This window comes from Mustela putorius, unplaced genomic scaffold, assembly GCF_011764305.1.
Source record: "Mustela putorius furo isolate JIRA1106 unplaced genomic scaffold, ASM1176430v1.1 tig00003834_pilon_pilon_pilon, whole genome shotgun sequence".
NCBI lineage: Eukaryota > Metazoa > Chordata > Mammalia > Carnivora > Mustelidae > Mustela > Mustela putorius.
Window position 1 is genome coordinate 70,464,634 of NW_025421987.1, and position 19,928 is coordinate 70,484,561.

At 38.4% G+C, this 19,928-nt stretch overlaps 2 protein-coding genes across 8 annotated transcripts in view; one reads left to right on the forward strand and one right to left on the reverse strand.

The window, feature by feature from the left end:
• Positions 1-13,787, reverse strand: part of PDCD10 (programmed cell death 10) — a 43,786-nt gene extending 29,999 nt beyond the window's left edge. For 2 of the 5 annotated variants that reach the window (XM_045088609.1, XM_045088608.1), the window contains exon 1: positions 13,094-13,179. The gene's annotated coding sequence lies outside the window, so the exon portion shown is untranslated. Of the gene's footprint in view, positions 1-13,093; positions 13,180-13,639 lie in introns of those variants that run through there. The other 3 variants (XM_004756507.3, XM_013058292.2, XM_013058295.2) reach the window with 3 other exon arrangements.
• A 291-nt stretch (positions 13,788-14,078) lies between these two features.
• The window catches only part of SERPINI1 (serpin family I member 1), a 71,705-nt gene continuing 65,855 nt past the window's right edge, over positions 14,079-19,928 (forward strand). Inside the window, exons 1-2 of one of the 3 annotated variants that reach the window (XM_004756514.3) lie at positions 14,079-14,667; positions 18,105-18,216. The gene's annotated coding sequence lies outside the window, so the exon portion shown is untranslated. The remainder of the gene's footprint in view (positions 14,668-18,104; positions 18,217-19,928) is intronic. The other 2 variants (XM_004756515.3, XM_004756513.3) reach the window with 2 other exon arrangements.

Consider the following 19,928-nt stretch of genomic DNA (forward strand, 5'->3'; position numbering starts at 1 on the left):
AACCAACAGGAGTCTGTTCATTTAAAGAACTATACTCAACTGTATCTTACAGATCAGAATCAGCATTTCCTGTGAGAGCCTCATTTTAATCCATCTGGGCAGGAGATAATTCTAGAGCTAAAGTTATTTACTCAAATATAAGGAGGAGATAAGCAAAGTCCATGGTACTGAAATATGCAGTTCTTGGGGAGAAAAAGAAGGCTCCTAAATAAATTCTACCCTTAAGACATCTGTAGGCAGGTGTAATTGTCTTGTTTTTCTTCAGAGTCAAATCCAAAACTTAGCCCTCTCACCTGGCCTTAAATTCTTATAATTCCTTTATTCTCTTTCCTTGAAGTGGGAAAGAACAACTGATGGATTTTGATTAGACCCCCAACCAACTCATGAACATTTAGCTAACAGAAGTTTATTCATTCTGGCAGTAAGCAAAATTCATGTTTATGCCAACATCTGTATTTCTTTTTCCCAACAGAGACATCAGTCAGTGTAGAAGGTACACAGTTGACAATGTTTGTTGAATGAACAAATTAATGAGATAAGAGATGGGCAATCTATAAGCTGAATCAGTCTTGCTAATACTTTCCAAATATCAAGCCTAGCAAAATAAAACACAGAAAGCTAATTAATTCTATTAACAAAGTCTAATTTACCAGTCACAGTTACCAGATTTTACTACTTCTTGCTATCCCAAGCTCTTCCTAGTATGGTAGGCTAAGAGAATATTAGCATCAGATGACTGCAACTAAAATCAGAATTCCAACAGAAATATACATGAAAACCAAATAAAACTAAAGAAAATATAATAATCACAGATTATACATTCCTAATGTCTTTTATTAGGGCTGCTACAGTATCTTTTAGATCATGGGACAAAACTGGCATTTAATTTAACAGTTCACAAAATTCGCAAAGTGCAAGAATTTCCAACATAGGTTAGCCTTGCCTTATACATAAGCAAGATCCAAAAACTTATCCAGCTTTGAGCATAAAACAAAACTTTCTCTATGGGAAAGCGTGCAGGAGTAGTGTAGTTTCCAAATGGATGACTTAAGCCATCACAATCACTTCAGTCCTTATTAAAAACATTCCCAAAATGACTCCATCAAAATCTCCAAGATAGGGTCAATGAAGCTGTATTTTTAGTAAATTCTCATGAACAGGACAAGCTGGAAAACACTGGTAGGGAAAGAACAGTGCCTAGAGAGTCAGAAAATCTACCTGCCAAGGCCAGGCTCAAAGATTTGGGTAAAACGAAGTACCTGAGACAGGGGTTCTTTTTGGTTCTGATTTTGTGGAAGTTTCCCTTAATCACTGGACTTGTTTTCTGAACAGAAACAAAGAGGGAATAAAAGTCTATCACTTTAAAGACTCTGGTATTCTAAAATTTCAGTGATAATAAAATGTCATTACTGTGATCTACTACAGGTTCAAAAGATCTCATGGGAAACTAAAAAAAAAAAAAAAAAAAAAAAAAAAAATTTTATCAGATCACAAAAACTATTTATGAATTCTAGTAGAAAGAGCCTGTCCAATAGTAGGTCGATTCAAGGTTTCAAATACCTGACACATTCCGCGTTCTCTCAAGCACCTCAGATCGTGACTCATACCCATCAGCCTCGCAGCGAAACTGAATTTATTCTAAGGCTTTGTAGCTCAGTCTGGCCATTTAGCACCCCTGAAAAAGGTGAGCCTTTGATGATCACAACCTACCTTATAGGGCCCTCTCACCTCAAAATGTAGCCACTTTTACAAGAGACAAAATACTTCGAGGAGAAAGCTAGGAAAAAGGGAGGCAGAGGAATAGTGCTGAGTAGATCCCACTTAGCCCATAATAAGCTTAAAACCTTCAAGATATACCTACATCTCTCTCCTTCCTCTGCAAATTATATTTTCTATAATCAAGGTCTTCCATATGTAGCTTTCTTTTTTAATAAGGGTATGTGGAACTCAACCTCCCTGAGCATGCACTACAACTAGTTCAGTTTTTAAAGAATTTTGCATTTAGGGACATCTAGAAACAATTCCTTCTTAATGGTTAAGTGTAACATAGGACACTCTGCCACCATATTGTTTACACATATCAAAATTTTTTCTAGATATCTTCAAGGTATCCGTGGAGAATATGCACACAGCTACAGAAGAAAAGCCTAAGTATTAGGTCCGAAAGTAAGGGCTCAATGCATACTGTCATTATAAACCATCTTACCTCTGAGCAAGGCACTTCACCTCTCCATGCTTTAGTTTCTTTTTTAAAATGAACAAAAACCAAGCTGCATACTTGTAAAAGATGAGGTGATTTCTAAATCAAACCATAAAACCTCTAAATTAAATACCTGTAATTTACTAAGCACTGTGTTTTTGCACTTTTAAATAACTATTCAAAGAAAGCACACATTCCACTATGAATTATCACTTCACTGGAAGGTCTAACCTCTCAATCAAAAAAAAAATTTTTTTTAAAGATTTTATTTATTTACTTGACAGAGACAGAGAGATCACAAGTAGTCAAAGAGGTAGGCAGAGAGAGAGGAGGAAGCAGGCTCCCTGCTGAGCAGAGAGCCCCAGACGGGGCTTGATCCCAGGACCCTGAGATCACGACCTGAGCCAAACGCAGAGGCTTTTAATCCACTGAGCCATCCAGGTGCCCTCAATCAAATTTTTAAAGGAACCTCTTTGTTATAACACAATTTCCAGGTATCTGATACCACTAATGGTTAAAGGACTCCAGCTATGGTTTGTTAAAAAACAGGATAAAAAAGATAAAAGTCTTCAGTATCTCTGTAAACATGATTGGCCAAACAAGCATTTGCTAAGCTGTTAATTAAGAAGTAAGTTTCTAACTAAAACATCATCTGAAAGCTAAGATGTCTTTGAAAACAGGTAAGACTGGCAAATTAAAACACAATGACCCATAAAGGAAAAATGCAAAATGTAAAAGTGCTCTAAATTTAACTCCATTCTTTTATCTTTCTTTGTTAATTCTCATATGTTTGTCACTGATAAGTTTCTTTACTAATAAGCACACTTGGTTCTAAACATAAAATTACAAATCAGTCACTTAAAACTTAATGATTTTTTCTGTGGAGAAGTAAGATTCTAAGAAACACTTCAAAATCCACAATGTTACCTACAAAAAAGAAAGAATAGGAATGTTTCTACTATACTTAGCTAACATTAATAGCACTGTCATTAGAGAGGTGAGTAATAAGCACAGTGATTCTAGAACCAGAGTTGCCTAGATGCAATCCCAGATCTACCACTTACTATATGGTGTGACCTGCAGCAAGTTATCTAACTTCTCTGTGCTACAGTCTTCTCATCTATGAAATGAGAGTAAGTCTCTCTCTTAAGGCTGATGTGATGATTCAACAAGTTATTACAGATAAAGTGTTCAGAACAGTGCATGGCACACAATATTATTCAATATTAGCTATTATAACAACATTTTAACTGAAGATGAAATTTCAGATCTCTTTCTAGAAATCAGGTCTCCTGTACAATCATCTAGCCAGGGAAATCAAGGATGCCTGAGAGCCAGATAAAGAAAGGTAAATGATTTTAAGCCTCTTTAAAACAGTGGAACTATTGTTTTCGAATAAAATCTTTTATCAAAGAGAGATAAAACACACTCAACTGTTCATCTGTCCAATAAATGGATGAAGTAACTAGTTTACCAGCTTCTAGTCTCTCCTTCTCATAGCTCTTTAGCAACTCTCTCCACAGCTGTAAAACTACTGCTCTAGGACAATCAGGACACAAACATAATTAAAAAAAAGAAAAAAAAAAGGCATTATGAAGAACAAAGGGGAATGAGTGATCCCAAAAGTAAGGGTAAGTGCTGGCAAAAGCCTTTCTGTGCCCAGATTTTTCTATAACTCAGTTCTATGTCTCAATCTCTCACCAATAAATTTACCCTTACTCTTGTCTTGTGCCTATGCACTTAAGAAACTTAAATGTTAAGACCCTAAAATTTTAAAGTAAAAACAGCCATTATATATTATTTCATCCAATCTCCAAATTTTACAACTTAGAAATGTCCACAGAAATTCACATTAAGAAACTGAACAGAACGGCGATAGAGATTTTAAACAAATAAGCTACAGAGCTACTATAGCCTATTGTCCACCAAATGAACTACTTCTAGACCTGCCCTGACCTTTACATCATCCATGGGTCAATCTGCTTACAGCCAACCCCCAAATTCCACATGGAGTGTTTGAAGACTGAAGCCAGCAAGAGTGGGGCTCTGATTTAAGGTGGTACTAAGCAGTACAAATTTGTGGATTTTCAATTTGGTGCTGATGAGACCTCTTGACTCACTCACCTTAAAAGTTAACTGCATCATGTCAGTGTATGCATTTGCATATTTTGGATAGCACAGTTTCTTGTGGGGATGTGGGAGTATTGTTTCTTAGTATAGAAATCTATAAAGTGGACAAGAATTAAGTTTTTCTACACACAGATGGGACAGTACAGAGCACTAAGTATATGCTCTCAAATTTGAAACAAGGACCTGAGTTTCAATTTTTGCTCAGCTGGGCGTTATTTAGTTATTCATCTCTCTATACTGAGAAATTAATGAAAATATTGGAGTGTTCACCTGACATTGTATTAAGAGTATTAAGGAGTACATGGTTATTAAGAGTAAGTGTTTACCTTACACCTTACATGGTTATTCATACGAAGCAGTTATTCATACAGTGGCTGACACACAATAAGCATTTAATTCATATTGCTACATTTTATTTATTTATTTTAAATATTTTATTTATTTGACAGAGGGACAGTGCCCACACACAAACAGGGGGAGCAGGAGGATGAGAAGTAGACTCCCTGATGAGCAGGAAGCCCAACACAGGGCTGGATCCCAGGATGCTGAGATCATGACCTGAGCTGTAAGTAGACACTTAACGGACTGAGCCACCCAGATGCCCCAGTCACTGACATTTTAGACAGAATTCTATGAACCTGACAGCAAAAGGACTGAAACTAGGGTGAGGCCAAACAAACCACTCAGAGCACAAAACCTGGCTCTGACCTGCATGACACAGAGTAAGTGCCTCCTTAAATTTTGTACCCTAGGCCCCTCATTTACCTCACACTAGTCCACAGAGGCACAGCACAATGACAACCTCTTACTGGTATCCCAACATCAGAAAGGTCACTTTACATAGCGTATTTTAAAAACAATTTTCTCCTCCATTTGCCAAAATGGAGGCATAAAATACTTGGATCACCAGATAAAAGTTACATATCGTCCAAAACAAGCTACATAGTCTTAGAATACTTAAAAGAATCTGACCATCAAGCCTATGTTAAAATTACTTTTTATTCTCTTCATGTGAACAGATCAATTTTTTAAAAAAGATTTTATTTATTTATTTGACAGACAGAGATCGCTCGATCCCAGGACCCTGGGATCACAACCTGAGCCGGAGGCAGACACTTTAACCCACCAGGTGCCCCAAAAGATCAACTTTAATAGAGAAAACTGGCCCAGAGGCAGACTGGGTAACACACTGAAAATAAAGATGCAATCAAAGACCTCAAGATAATTCATAAAAGGGCATAACCTATAGGATAATATATAGCTGAAAACAAAACCAAAGGGCTCGTTACCTCTGAATTGCTTAATAGGAAATGGGAATAATAAAAGTGGCAACAACTGGCTTCCAAGATACCTCTGCACAAATAATTCAGGAGAAAATAGTCCATCTCTTTAGTTGCGACAATCTTCCATTTTTTCCTATTCCAATGCCTAAATTTTTGTTAAAATCCTAGTCTGAACAAAATTAAAATGAAAACATTTGTTGTAGGGCAGGAAACAAATTCAACCCCTTGAATATGTGCATCTTTTGTTTTAAGTTCTTAACCTAGAGGCTCAATCAAATAATGCTCAGTTGAGTAGCCATTAGGTGTCTGAGGTACATCTTTCTATTTTCCTTTTTACTGGTATTTGTGATCTCCTGTTTTACTTTCTCTAATACGATACTAAAGCTTTCCTCTAAAATCCCTTAGAAATACAACTAAACTTAAACCTTCATACTGTTTCTATGCTCTCTATGCTTGAAGGTACAATTTAAGGAGACTGTACCACATGGGTTAGGCCCACCTGCTCTGTATCACTGACAATCTTAGATTCCATTTATCTTAACGACTCTTAATTGCCTAAGGTCCTCTACCAAATGCAAAGTGTATTTTCTTTACCTTACCTTACAAAATTTCTTTGCACCAATACACTGCCACAAGGCACTCAAATGTTGATAAAACTGTGAGCTCCAGATAACAAATTCACTGGGTCATTTGTTTAAAACTAGGTGCTAATACGGACAACGTTTTATCTTGATAGTGGCATTTAACTTCATTTTTAGCTCTGCATCTCAAATACAAATGCTATTAGTCACATATATACACACACACAAAATAAGGATATCTGCTTGTATATATATTTCCTCCCGTAGCCTTCCTTTCAAAACTGTAATTATTTTTAAGGAGGCACACCAAAATTAAGATAGGACCTGAGAAATCTAGATTTTTGACAACACTGCCAGAATGTCAATTTTATTATGGATAAAGCATATGTATTTCTGAATAAGAGACTACAGCAAAATTCAAAGTTTTTTGGAATTAAATTAATTAAACCTTGCAACACTGTGAACTGGTATAGGCAGGAGTTGCAGCCTGAAGGCCAGGCCTGACTCCTCTACCATTCCCAACTGGCTTTGTGGTAATAACCTCATATTAAGTCTGAGATGGGAGAAGGGGTGTACCATCTTAGGGTTTTGTCATTCCTTAACTCCACTCCCCACTGAAGTTCCAGTTCATCCTGAAGACAGGATGGCTGAACGAGGCAGTAAGGCATGTTTTAGTACCAGAGACCCTATGGTAAGCTAGAGAAACTAATTTTTTTCCCCTTTTCTATCTGCTACCTAAAATTAACAAATAAGCAGATGCATGCATCACGTAATATGCAATGAAGGGGGGGTAGAAGAGGTTAAAAGATAAAAAGAAAAAAAAATTAGAAAAAAAAATATTAGAAAGGCTAACTGCCCATGTAACAATCTTCCCACCCCCTTCCCCTTCTACCCACTAAAGGATAATCACAATGAAGAGAAGCTTTATTCCTTTCTCTATTTCCTAGTAGCTAGTGCAGTACTCTGCAAAGTCAGTTGAAGTCAGCAGGTGTTAGGTGGAGATGTGGTGATGAAAAGTCAGAAAAAGTCCATGCCCTTGAGGGCGATGCAGTGTTGCAGGGAAGAGGAACAGTAAAGAAATACAACATGTCAAGCTGCCACTTTGCATAACTCCTCAAGCACACCTGCCTCATGTTACTTACCATACACAAGTGCAACACACATGTTTAACACTTCTTAAAGAAATCAAAAAAGAGAACTACTGGAATCCATAGATGATCATAATTCCATTCCAAGCGCATAAGTCCCAGAATGGAAGATAGGACAGACATGGCTATGCTATTCCTCCTGTCAGACTTGGAGACACAGTACCCTCTCGCTATGAACAGGTCACCACATTATTATTCCTGTGTTATACATATTACTTTTCCAACATGGCTCTGAATAACAAGTCAATGCTTCACCTACTAGTCAAAGGAAAAGGAATTCTACCTCAGTGCTAAAGAAAACTGGCTGGAAGTTATGTTAGTCTCCAACGTGCTAAATCCCTAAAAGATGTTTTCAAGTATATTTGAATGTAAGAAATTTTTGCCTGACATACTGGCCTCAGCATCTAGTATAAAAGTTCTTTGTAACTGCAACTTTAAATCTAACTGCCCTCCAATAGAGCTCAACCAGTACACCATTTTTATGGCAATAATTCTAAATATAGTCCCTTGAGTGAGGCAGTCTGGATTCAAATTCTAATTCCAAGCAATTACTGGTTGTATAACCTTGGACAAGTTGCTTAACCTCTCTGTATTTTGATTTCTCCCATTTAAATTGGGGATAATAGTGCCTCTACTCCTAGGACTGTTGCTAGGATTATATGACATCATGTGGCTTAGTATGATGCCCGACACTGAGTTACTGCTCAATAAATGCTAGCTACCAGATTATATCCCAGCTTTTTCTAAATATTTAGGTTAATTTCACACATAATATATACTCAGTAAATATTTGACAAATGAATAAACCAAAGTATTATTAAGCAATCTATACTTACTTCTAGTAAGTATAAGTCCCTTATTTCCAAGGGACTGGCCTGCGTAAACAGTAGTCACTACCATTTAATACACAGCATTACCATTACCCAATACATCATAAGCTTGCTGATAAAATCTTTTTTCTTTTCTTTTAAATAGCAACAATTAACGGATTCCAACCAACTACAGAAAAGTAGGATCTTTTTTTTTTTTAAGATTTTATTCATTTATTTGAGAGACAGAGATAGCGAGAGAGGACAGGCAGGGAGAAGAGGGAGAAGCAGGTTCCCTGCTGAGCAGGGGGCCCAATGTGGGGCTCCATCCTAGGACCCCGGGACCATAAACTGAACTGTAGGCTGAGCCTCCCTGGAGCCCTGAAAAGTATGAGTAAGACTGAATAGATTAAACTCACTTTTTGAGTAGTTAACCAAAAAAAAAAAAGTTTATTCAAACCAAAAATATAAGGGTAATTTTGAAAAGTAAGATTGTGGGGCGCCTGGGTGGCTCAGTGGGTTAAACTCTGCCTTTGGCTCAGGTCATGATCTCAGGGTCCTGGGATCAAGCCCCATATCCCCATATCCGGCTATCTGCTCAGCGGGGAGCCTGCTTCCCTTCCTCTCTCTCTGCCTACCTGTGATCTCTGTCAAATGAATAAATAAAATCTTAAAAAAAAGAGAGAGAAAAAGAAAAATAAGATTGTAATACAACACTACATCAAAGATGCAATGAATTTTGTAGATAAAATTTAAAAACTTAATTTTTCATTTTCCTACAAAAATGGACCTTCCTGCAAATAAGTTATTTCTAAATGCTACAATAAAGTTGTTTTCATTAGTTACACTGTGTGTGCCCCCCAAAAATCAGTATCTAAGACTGCCACTTTGTATAACATTCCAAATGAAGTAATATACACAAAAAAATTCATACTTACTTCTAAATCTCCTTTACAGTTTATTTACCATGAAATAAGCTGAAAACTTGAAGTAACATTACCTATTTTAATGACCCTGATAACCCAAAAACATGTAAAAAGCAGTGCTTCAGCTTTATTCTCCACATTAAGGTTAAACTAGGTAAATATGAATTTCTTGGCTAAAAAAAATACCATAAATTTTTTTAAAAAAACATAAAAACAGACTTTTTTAAAAAAAAGTAAGTTTAGGACTTATTAAAGACTTACATTTATTAATAAAAACTGGGAGCATTATCAAATTTTAAAGCCAAATACTAGCAATAATTTTTTTGACAATCTCTCCTAGGAATGGGAATTGGTAAATTCATGAAAGCATTTAAGGTTATAGCAACTCAGAGCTGTTCAATTTATTCTATACAATTATTATAGTACCACAAAGGATTATTAACTTTGTTTTCACTACCAAAATCTAACACAAATTTATCCCTGAAAATGGGTTTGCATATTTTTAAAATAATGATCATTTAACTTTCATAAGTATCTAAGTTTAAAGCAAACAGGACCCAGTGAAATATGAAACTTTCCAAGAAGCTCAAAATATAAGCTCCTCTGAAACAAGCATGACTCCATTTTACAAAGTCACCTTGTCTAAAGCAGATGATACTAAAAGTAAAATTCAAAAGAAGATACCATGGTTAAAAAACAGAATGAAACAACAAAGAAAAAAGAAAAGCATGAATTCTAGTTCAGGACAAAATGAGATCACATTAGGGAAGCACAGAATCCATTAAAAGTTTGTTTCCTCTACATCTGTATTTTGTTATAATGAATGTTGCTTGCAAAAAGCAAGACAGAGATAAGGTCTCCAAAATGCTTTGTTATACACAAAGTTTGCTGTAACAGAAAATGACTCCTTTGTCATTTCCCTACAGAAAACAATATCTTCTGCTTTTAGAGGCCTCCAAAAAGAACAAACATCTTTCTATGATTTTTATTATAAAACTTCTGTAGTAAGTCCTTTCATCTAAGGGTGGAAAGCAAATCTGTTTTACTTATTTCTATACTTCTGCCCCTAGCAGAGTGCTGGAGGCACTGTGCATGAATGCACTCATTCAATCAGTTACTCACTCATTCAGCAAGTATTTACTGAAAACTTACTTGTGCCAGATACTGCCTAAGTAGTGTGAGTGTGCCAGTCACATGACAAATGAGAGGGTCCTACCTAGGTAGCTTATAGTCTAGTGAGGGAGTCAGACATTTATCAAATAAGTAAAGAAATAATTAAGTTCCTATTGTGATGATGCTACAAAGTGAAGGTGAAGATACACTGGGAACTTACTATAGTAAGTTCTAGTCTTAGGAAGGAAGGGTCAAAGAAGGTCAGGTAAGGTTCCTCTGAGGAATGACATTAAAACTGAAATCTGCAAATTAACTACATGTTTTGCCAGATTTAGGAAAGGGAGGGAGAAGAATCCCACAGGGAGATGAAATATGTACAAAGGTTCCTAAGTCGGGAAGGAACTTATGTTTGTAGTAACTGAAAGGTGCAGTAAATAAGAAAGGTTGGGAATAAGTACAGAGAGCTGGAAGGGAGGCAAAGGATGAACAGTCAGCATTAAAAAAAGAGTATGAGGGTAAGAGAATTTGAATATTTAAGTCATTTTAAGTCCTCTTCTCATATAAAATAAATTATTTTAGGAACCCAGTCTTTATTCATTAATAGTAATATCTATAACCAGAAGACCTGGCTTATACCTTAATCCCACCAATCAGTAGTTTCATAACTTTACACTTAACTAATACGAACTTCTTCATTCTCTGTGTAAACAGGTACTCAATTATTTTACCTACTGGGAATGCAATGATAATAGAGTCCTGTTCTCATGACCTTCTACCCTCAACGACAGATGTATATGGGAGACATCTTAAGTCCTGTAAGAGATGATGTCCAAAAGTGACACAATGCTCCTGCAAAATCAAAAGTGACAACAAATGTGGATACTGGTGAACTGCAAACTATTATAAAAATACAAGTATACACATAACTCTGGGAACCCTAAATTCTTCAATGCGCAGAGATCCAAAGTGACCACAGTACACCAGCATGAGACTGAAAGATGATAAATATATAATAAAAACCTTACTCCATCACTGCAAACAGATGAAATATCAAAACTATAACTAACCTAAGAGATCGAGAGTAATGATAGAACTGAACCCAGGACAAAAACTAACACACACTGAACAAGTACATTAATTTTACTTGTTTCCAAAATTTCCTGACTTTTAATTCAAAAGCTCATTCCACAACCTCATAGCTGCATTCCAAACGTTAGATAATTCCCTTGATACTTCCTCCAACAAAAAGGAAATGCCTACACTGCCACCTAGAAAATACATTAACACTCTTGCTTTACTATCACTAACTCACATTCAGTTTACTTACACTCTATGTAAACTACCATTTCCTCCTGTAATATAGCATAGAGCCAGTTATCCTCAAATAATTTTGTTTAGGCGGTCTTTCTTCCTTGTGTATTGCATTACTCATGGAGCTATGTTACTCCAATACTTCCTTACTTCATTCTGTAATATTGTATCTCTATCCTATGTTAAAGGTTATATTAATTTCCGTGGGACGCCTGGGTGCCTGTTAGTTAAGCAGCTGACTTCAACTCAGGTCATGATCCCAGGGTCCTGGGATGGATCACATCCTGCTCCTTGCTCAGCAGGGAGCCTGCTTCTCTCTCTGCCTCTGCCTACCACTTTGCTTGCTTGTGCGCTCTCTCTCTGACAAATAAATAAAAACTTTAAAAAAAAAGATTATATTAATTTCCAGATCATCTTAACTTCAATCATACAGGAACAATACACAATATATGATTCTAGAAAGCATTTTTGTATTCAAAAGTTAGACACTGTTAATAATCGCAGAATACATTCAAAAAGCAGAATATTTCAATGGTCAACTTATACAACAGTAAGCCAGGATTAACTGCTAGCTATCAGTAGATACTGAATCACTGCACATAAACATCACAAAAGAAATTTTGATGTCAAAAACACACACCTAAAATTCTATTAAAGATTTAGTAATATTCATGAGCTATAAATGGCCAAACAATTATAAAGGATAAGACCAGTACAAGGATACTGCTTTGTGCTCAATATAAAATATAAATGTCCAATTTTCCCATCCTTCAGTATAAATAGATGATTAAAAGTCATTTATAATGCTAAGAAAAATAAAATAGATAAGCACCTGATGATTTTATACAGACATACACATACACTGGAGTCAAGAAAATGAGGGGAAAAGTAAAGAGAAATCAACAAAAATGTGATGTTAATTCCAAGAAATGCAACGTAACTGCTTTTCTAGTAAGGAGCACATTAAACTCTCTTGATGCTACTATTAATTGAAAAACGTATAAAGTAAGTTTTGTGAAAGAATTCCTACACTACTGGCGTCAGTTTTACAAAATCAGAGTAAAAACCGTCAGTCCTAAGGTAGGTAGGAAAAGGAGTAACTTCTAAAAAGGTAAAGATGGGATGTATTTTTTTACCTTCTCCTAACTCATTATCTAGCGTTTGAAATGGTGGTACAGTCCTCACTTAGGATACCCGTAGTAAGTAGGCTGAACACTCATTCTTATTTTTCCAAAAAGTCAGAGTGTGTCCTTGTTTTACTGAGGAATTTCTCCAACTTAAAAAACTCTTCACCTCACAAGGTCTTCTCAGAAATACATAAAATGCCTTACTTTGCAACTTCCCCCACTCACTTCAAAAAACCACCAACCTCCCTACTCTCTCTTTCTGGTGCGGCAGCCCTGATTCAGAAACTGGATTACAACTGGGTTAGATTCGGATCAGTCCCTACGTGTGTGACCTTGGGCACTTCACTGATCCCCTCAGTTTCTCAGCAGCATCTGAAAACTGTCTTTGAAAACAGAACGGGTGTGAAGATACCTTTGGAATTACACCTAAGAGGGTGAAGGTTTTCTGCTTAGAGGCAAAATTACCTCCTTAGAAGGGCCACATCATGAAACTGGAACTGAATCCGTAGCTCTCTGTCAACATATGACTCTTCTTTTACAGTTCTCCTCTTCTTTCAAAGGGCATAACCTGAGTCACCCTAAGAGCAGACTCCCAAGCGCCCCTTTCCTTCTCCACTTCTCCCCTATCCTACTTCTAAAGCAGGGGGAAAAGAGCAGCCACATCTCCCCGCCCCAAGCCACACCTTCAGAGGACCCCACCCCAGACACATCCGCCCTCTCCCTGCTCCAGGGGCACCAGAGGCCAACCTCGCCCTTCCCCTCCCGCCCCCACCTAGAGGAGACTTCCTGGAGGCGTTCAGGCCCGAGCAGGGTAGGCAGCATTTACAAACCCGCTTTACGCCACTCGCGTAGGGTAACCTCGCTTACGCCCATAGGGCCCCGTTCCCAGCCCCGTCCGCTCCGCCTGCCGGAGCCAAGCCCGAGTGCCTCGGCCACGGCCCCTGTGTGACCCCAGACCTCCTCTGTTCCGCTGGGGGCTACAGAGACTGAGATAGAAGAGCCACACCTTACCGGCAACTGGGGCACTGACTTCACTTCCCACCTTTGGAGCCCTCTTCAACTCCCGGATCAATTCACTCCGGCGACGCCGGAAGGACCCGAGAGGAACCAGGCGTTGTCCGGAATCCTGCCCAGCCGGAGTCGCGCAGGGGCCTATGGGGACTCGTAGTCCCACTCGCCAGCTTCGTCGGCAATGTCTACAAAAGCAAGACTACAATTCCCGGCAGGCGATGCGGTAGAGCCTAAGGCGATGGGTGGGGACACTTCTAGCCAATAACAAGAGAGTTCCCTGCCTTTGCGGGAGGAGGTGAGACCGAGAGAGAGGGTGTTCAAAAGGAGGAGGAAGGGAGGGGTCAGCTCTCACCTGCACCAATCAGGGTGCCGGGTCGGCCCTGCAGGCGACTCACCCATTGTGGGGGCGGGCTAGCAGAGCAGAGGAAGTAAGGGGGTTGGGGGGAGAGCTTGAGGCGGGTAACGTGGGGCGGCAGAGCTGTGGCCGCTGCACCAGAGGGCGGAAGCGCCGGGGGAGTCGCTGGCGTAGAGAGAGGGAGCGGTGTGGGGATGCGTCCTGGCCGGAGGAGCAGCTTCCCTGAAAGTGGACAAGCCCCAGGCACACCAGGCGGCCAGACCTGAGGGTCGTCAGGAAGGGATAGTGTGAGCCTGGGTTTCTGGAGGCGGCGCGCGGGCGGGGTAGGAGGCAGCTGCAGGTGGGAGGCCACTGACTGAGACGAGAGGAGTTCCCAGGGGAAGGGAAGCGGCAGGAGCAACTGCAGAAGTGGAGGGAACGGGAAGGTACTAGGGCAGCAGCTTCCCGCCGCCACCAGCCGGGGCCGCAGCAGGAACAGCAGGGGGAGGAGCAACAGCTGCCGAATTCTCCAACTAGAGGAGGGGGAGGCGGAGCTTGGGTCCCCGTAGCCGCCGGAGGCGCAGTCTGGACTCTAGTTTCCCGGGAGAGACGAGAGCTGGAGCACGAGCCGAGCGGAGCGCGTCCTCCGAGCATCAGCTCCAGCATCCCGCCAGGGGTTGCAGGTGTGTGGGAGGTAAGCGTGGGTGCCTCTTCTGGGCGTCCTCACACTGCCCAGGAGAAAGCGTCTTCCAATAGGAATTCTATCAAGGCACAGCTAAGAGTCCCTGACTCGGGTTAGGGAACTGATGCGAATCCTTTTAGATGAAAGATGTACATTTTGGACTTTTTAGTGGGGAGAAAAAGCAAAAGGTGGCTTGGTTCTGAGTATTAAGGGCGTGGTTGGTGTTTTTGGTGTGAGTTATACCATTAAAACTGTTCTGGGAGGTCTTAAGGTTGAGGGAAACCCTGCTAATTGAGGATAAGGAGGATGATATCTGGATAGGTGCGTAGCTGGTAAAAACCCCCAAATTTTGTCATTGATAGAGAATTACTTCAGAACTCTTTTACTAGGAAAATAACTTTGCATTTTTCTTCAGTGTCTACCCTGTACGTTGTTTTATCAGATTGTCCTGCTACCGACCTGTTTTCCAGGGTGGTTTACTGCAGGTTCCTAAAATTGAAAGAGATTGGTACTAAGGAAGCAAATGCAGGCAGGAATAATCAAAATAACTAGACCTATCAGAAGTATAACTTTGCCAGCAATAATGTAAAAACGTTTTAATGGATGGATACTTAGCATTCCTTCTAGAGGCTCTAGAATATTGGAACAAAGACCAGGACTCAGCCTCCAGTGGGAACATATGGTGTACTTCATTGCTGCCCCTTATTCTCTCATTTGGGTCTGATAATAATTGTACATTAAAAAAAAACTAAAGTACAAGAAAAACTGTGAGGATCTTTTCTGTTTAGGGAGTGTGTGCCAGACGATTACCCTCGGTATGTGCTGTGATGTGTTAGGCTTAAAACACATGTAATAGTGTCATAAAATCATAGTTTATTCTTGGTGTTAAGCCTTGTGCAGTTTCTTTGAATGTTATTAAATACCTGTGGATGAAAATATGCTTTAAGGTAAAGGTGAAAGTCACACCTCCCTTTGTGTAACTATCACAAAATAGCAGCCTTTCTTTTTAGAAAAGTAAGTAAATAGCTATTTTCCTAGTCATTTTCTTTTTGTTACAGAGGTCTTTCAGATTACATGGCTTTTAATCATAGTAGCATATTGCAGCACATTTTGCTCTGAAATGCTTTCATTGTGACAATTGTGTATTTCAGGATCTGGGCAAAAATAATCTGGATTTTCTTTTTTTAAACTAGGATCAATACAACGGGGTAATTACCTTCTATTTTCTTGTTTTCAGGCTTTTCTCATTTACTTAGGATTTTTGGATTTTGTTTTTGTAACACATGCAAAATTCCTTTTTGAAAAGAAATGGCCAGAAGGAATTCTTTTCATAGATTAAAGTTCTGTCCTACTGAGTGCTACTACTGATAAGCCTAAAAGACTTATCAGTGTACTTACTCCTCCCCTCCAGCACCCCCTGCCACATTTGTAGGCACCAGAGAAATACACAGATGGACAGATCTTAGAAAAACAGCTGCCTTTAGATTGTCCCCAAGCAGATCAGATATTAGAAGCAGCAGAGAGCTTGGTATAAAGAAAAAGCAACAGTAGCCACTAAACTTAGCCATGGTAAGGATCTAAGTTTATCTTTACTCTATCTCGGGAGAGTCTATTAATCCACGTAGCTGATCAGACCCTATGTACATGATTTTAGGAGAAAAAAAATGGGTATAGAGTAAAATGGAAAAGATTGTGTTTATCCTTATTTATGATTAAGTGGATTGTTCTGAGTCAGAGTCTTAGAATATTTCTTAGTCTATGTCTCTGATTGATTTTGTGAAATAGAACACTTGCTGTCATTAATTTATTTACCCCATGTAATAATAATAATTAGTAATGATATTGGCAATGAAGTTCTTTCAGAGCCTTTAATAAAAGATCTTTTGAAAGAGTTTGGTTGAGAATCAGTTAGTAATCAAGTAAATCGGATAGAAAAAAAATACCAAAACAGCTGAAATTCAGATGTACTTGGAATCCCAACTGTTTCTGGGTCTTCTGCTGTGAGGTATCATAAAGGATAGAATCTCATTAGGAGTGAATGAGTTTTTGGTATTAAAGTATTGGATGTTTTGCCTGCTTCCAAGATTTGGATCCTCTTTAATTTGTCCGTGAAAGAGATTGATTTCCTGTATCATTTGGGAGTAAGAGCATGTTTTTATAAGGGAGAAAATCATTAGCAATATATAGTACTTCGGTATTTGTGACTTTGAACTTGTCTCAAAAGATTTTAAATTGGTGTTCATTTTAAATCTCAGATAATCTGAAGACTTCTTGACTATATGTTATTGGTGTTGAGATGATTTTATCTGTGACAGTTTATAATTTTATGTAAAGCTCTTCTTAGGTTAAAAGCATATTATTTATTCTGCCCTTGATTTTTAGTGTTTGTGTATGGCTATTAGTGAGCATATGATATGATGAGAAAGAAAAACCAACGGAGTGAAGAATGTCTCTCTGGACAGTGGTCTGGGGATCACTGTTCTTTAGCCAAAAGACTTGGTTAATTTCAAATTATAATATGTTTTGAACTTTTTTAAATTCAAATTTCTGACTCTAAGCTTATTGACTGAAAATAATTGAGTAGCGTGGATTTCTCGTTCTAACAGGAGGATTCACTGATGCATGCAGCACAAAAGAGTGAGACTTAAAGATTCAAGATCACACGTTTTTAGTGTGTTGGGAGGGCGATTTATAGAAGGGGATAGATATGAAAAATACTATTTGATAAACAGTTTGAGAAACTGTCCTTAGCAAAAGAGTAACAAGATTTGATCTGTTTTGTTAAATGCCTATAAGTGGTTCCATGGCCTTTTTCCCCCAATCATTTCTAGAAGCCTAATACCTATAGTTGGAGATAGTACTTTCCTGTGTTGTCATTTTATTATTTTTTTTAAAGACTTTTTTTTTAATTTATTTAACAGACAGAGATCACAAGTAGGCAGAGAGGCAGGCAGAGAGGGAGAGAAGCAGGCTTCCCCCTGAGCGGAGAGCCCCATGCGGGGTTGGATCCCGGGACCCTGGGATCATGACCTGAGCCAAAGGCAGAGGCTTTAACCCATTGAGCCACCCAGTGCCCCTGTGTTGTCATTTTAAACTGGAGTCAGACTGACATTAATCCATTAGATTTTGAGTAATCATGGGTTATTAAAATAAAGCAAAAAAGATCTTCTGTGTATACATTCATTTCTGAGTGGATGAATTATTTGGACGGGGTGCCTGGGTGGCTCAGTGGGTTAAGCCACTGCCTTCGGCTCCGGTCATGATCTCAGGGTCCTGGGATCGAGTCCCGCGTCAGGCTCTCTGCTCAGCAGGGAGCCTGCTTCCTCCTCTCTCTCTGCCTGCCTCTTTGTCTACTTGTGCTCTCTCTGTGTCAAATAAATAAATAAAATCTTTAAAAAAAAAAAAAAAAGAAGTGAAAATGTAAAAGATATTTCTCCCCTTCATAACAGAGATCCTGAACCAGACCCTAAAGATGAGCAAGAATACTTCCCACCCCTTTCTGCAGCAAACTTCGAAGGTTAAATAGTGCTTTGGGGGATGAGGGTTAATTATTATACAAAGGTAAGGATTTGTTTTTGTTTTGTTTTCAGTCTTCTAATGTTTCCAAAATTCAGTCCTTAAAGTTGGGTAAGTGTATTTTAAGTAACTAAATTATTGGATCCTGGAGACGACATACTTCTTTCCTATCTCCTGCTTGTGCTGAGCATCCTTTGTCACGCTCAGCATGAAGTGGCCCTAGGACCGCTTACTGAATTAGAACTACTGACTAAGACTTTTTTAATATACACATTGAGACATTTTGCATTTTGACAGACAAGAGTTAAGTTGACCTTAGAATAATTACTATGCATTAGGCTTTCTGAGAATGTCTTCGTGCTGATTGGCCTTTGCAAAAGTGTCCATTGGGCCCAATTTCATTTAGATGGTGGGGGTTCGAAGACTGATCTACAGTTTTCTGTGCCAACATTTCTAAATTCATTCCAGAGATAGGGAATATGGATGAGGGGAAAGGGCTCTCCCACTGGTGTCAAACAAGGTCTGCGTTTTCTAGCCAGGGAAGCCTATGGCTCAACATCATTTTACCTAAATAAGATACCTTTGTTGAAGCTTACTCATGAAACATATATTTCATTCCATAAAAGCTAAATTTGTTCTTCTATTTTTCTGATCATTTCTTAAAAGAAAAAAAAAAAAAAAGCCAAGAAGAAAGGAAGTAGAAATGTGTTTAAGCTTGGGCATTTATTGTCTTCTGCGTTCAACCTTCCAGAATCAAATTAATCTGATTAGTGTTAGCATGAAGAATTCAAATGTTATTTTCCTTTCGTTATTATAAGACCTGGAGAATTTGAGTTAATTATAGATAGTTTTTTAGTAGTAAATAATAATAGCAGATATTTAACTGCCTTTTCTTTGCTTTTTAACGTCTTTCCAGCATACAAATAGATACAGAGTGGCTTAGAATTGGTGACTGATTAACCTTCCTTCTTCATATTCTTTGGCATTACTCTTCATGCTTAGCATTGTGTCTTGTATTAGAGTTAGCTGAATTCATAACTGTCTTCCTCACCAGATGCTTAGTGACTTCAGAACTGAGTTTCGTGTACCTTTCTATTTAAGAGTCTTATATAAAGTCTATACTTGGTAACAAATTTTAAATATTTGACAGTCTGTAATGAAACATCATATTACATTTTTCACAAACAAGTACAACTAGAAGAGTGAATTTTTCATAGACATCTGTTTTAACACCCTGTACAGCCCTCTGCCCACAATACTTGCTTATAGTGAGCTAAATATAAATATTGGTGTCTACTCTTGACTTTGTGAACAAATAGAGCAAACATCACTATTAATTGCAACCTTGCGTATGAATGTACCTTAAATATAAATTTATTAATTGTATGCCTTTTGGAATTTGGTCCTCTTTGCCTCTAAAATTTTGCTGACTTAAAGACGTACTTTTAAGTAACATTCCCTGCACATTCATAGGCACGCTTTCTACGACTGTTTTTTTCCTTGACACAGAAATAGAGATTTAGGGAAAAACAGATAAATGTAATATGAGGCTTTATCTTAACTAAAATTTAACTGGTCTTAGATGTTCAGCATTTAATGAAATGGTTACATTGGAAGGCCTGATTCAGGCTTCTTAATCCCAAATTATAGAGGTATTTGTCATCTTTGAGTGAGCATGGGCAGGGGATGAATTCTGAGATTTGGCATTAACAGTACACAGTGCTAGCCTTCTGTACATCATAACAGCAGAATGGTAC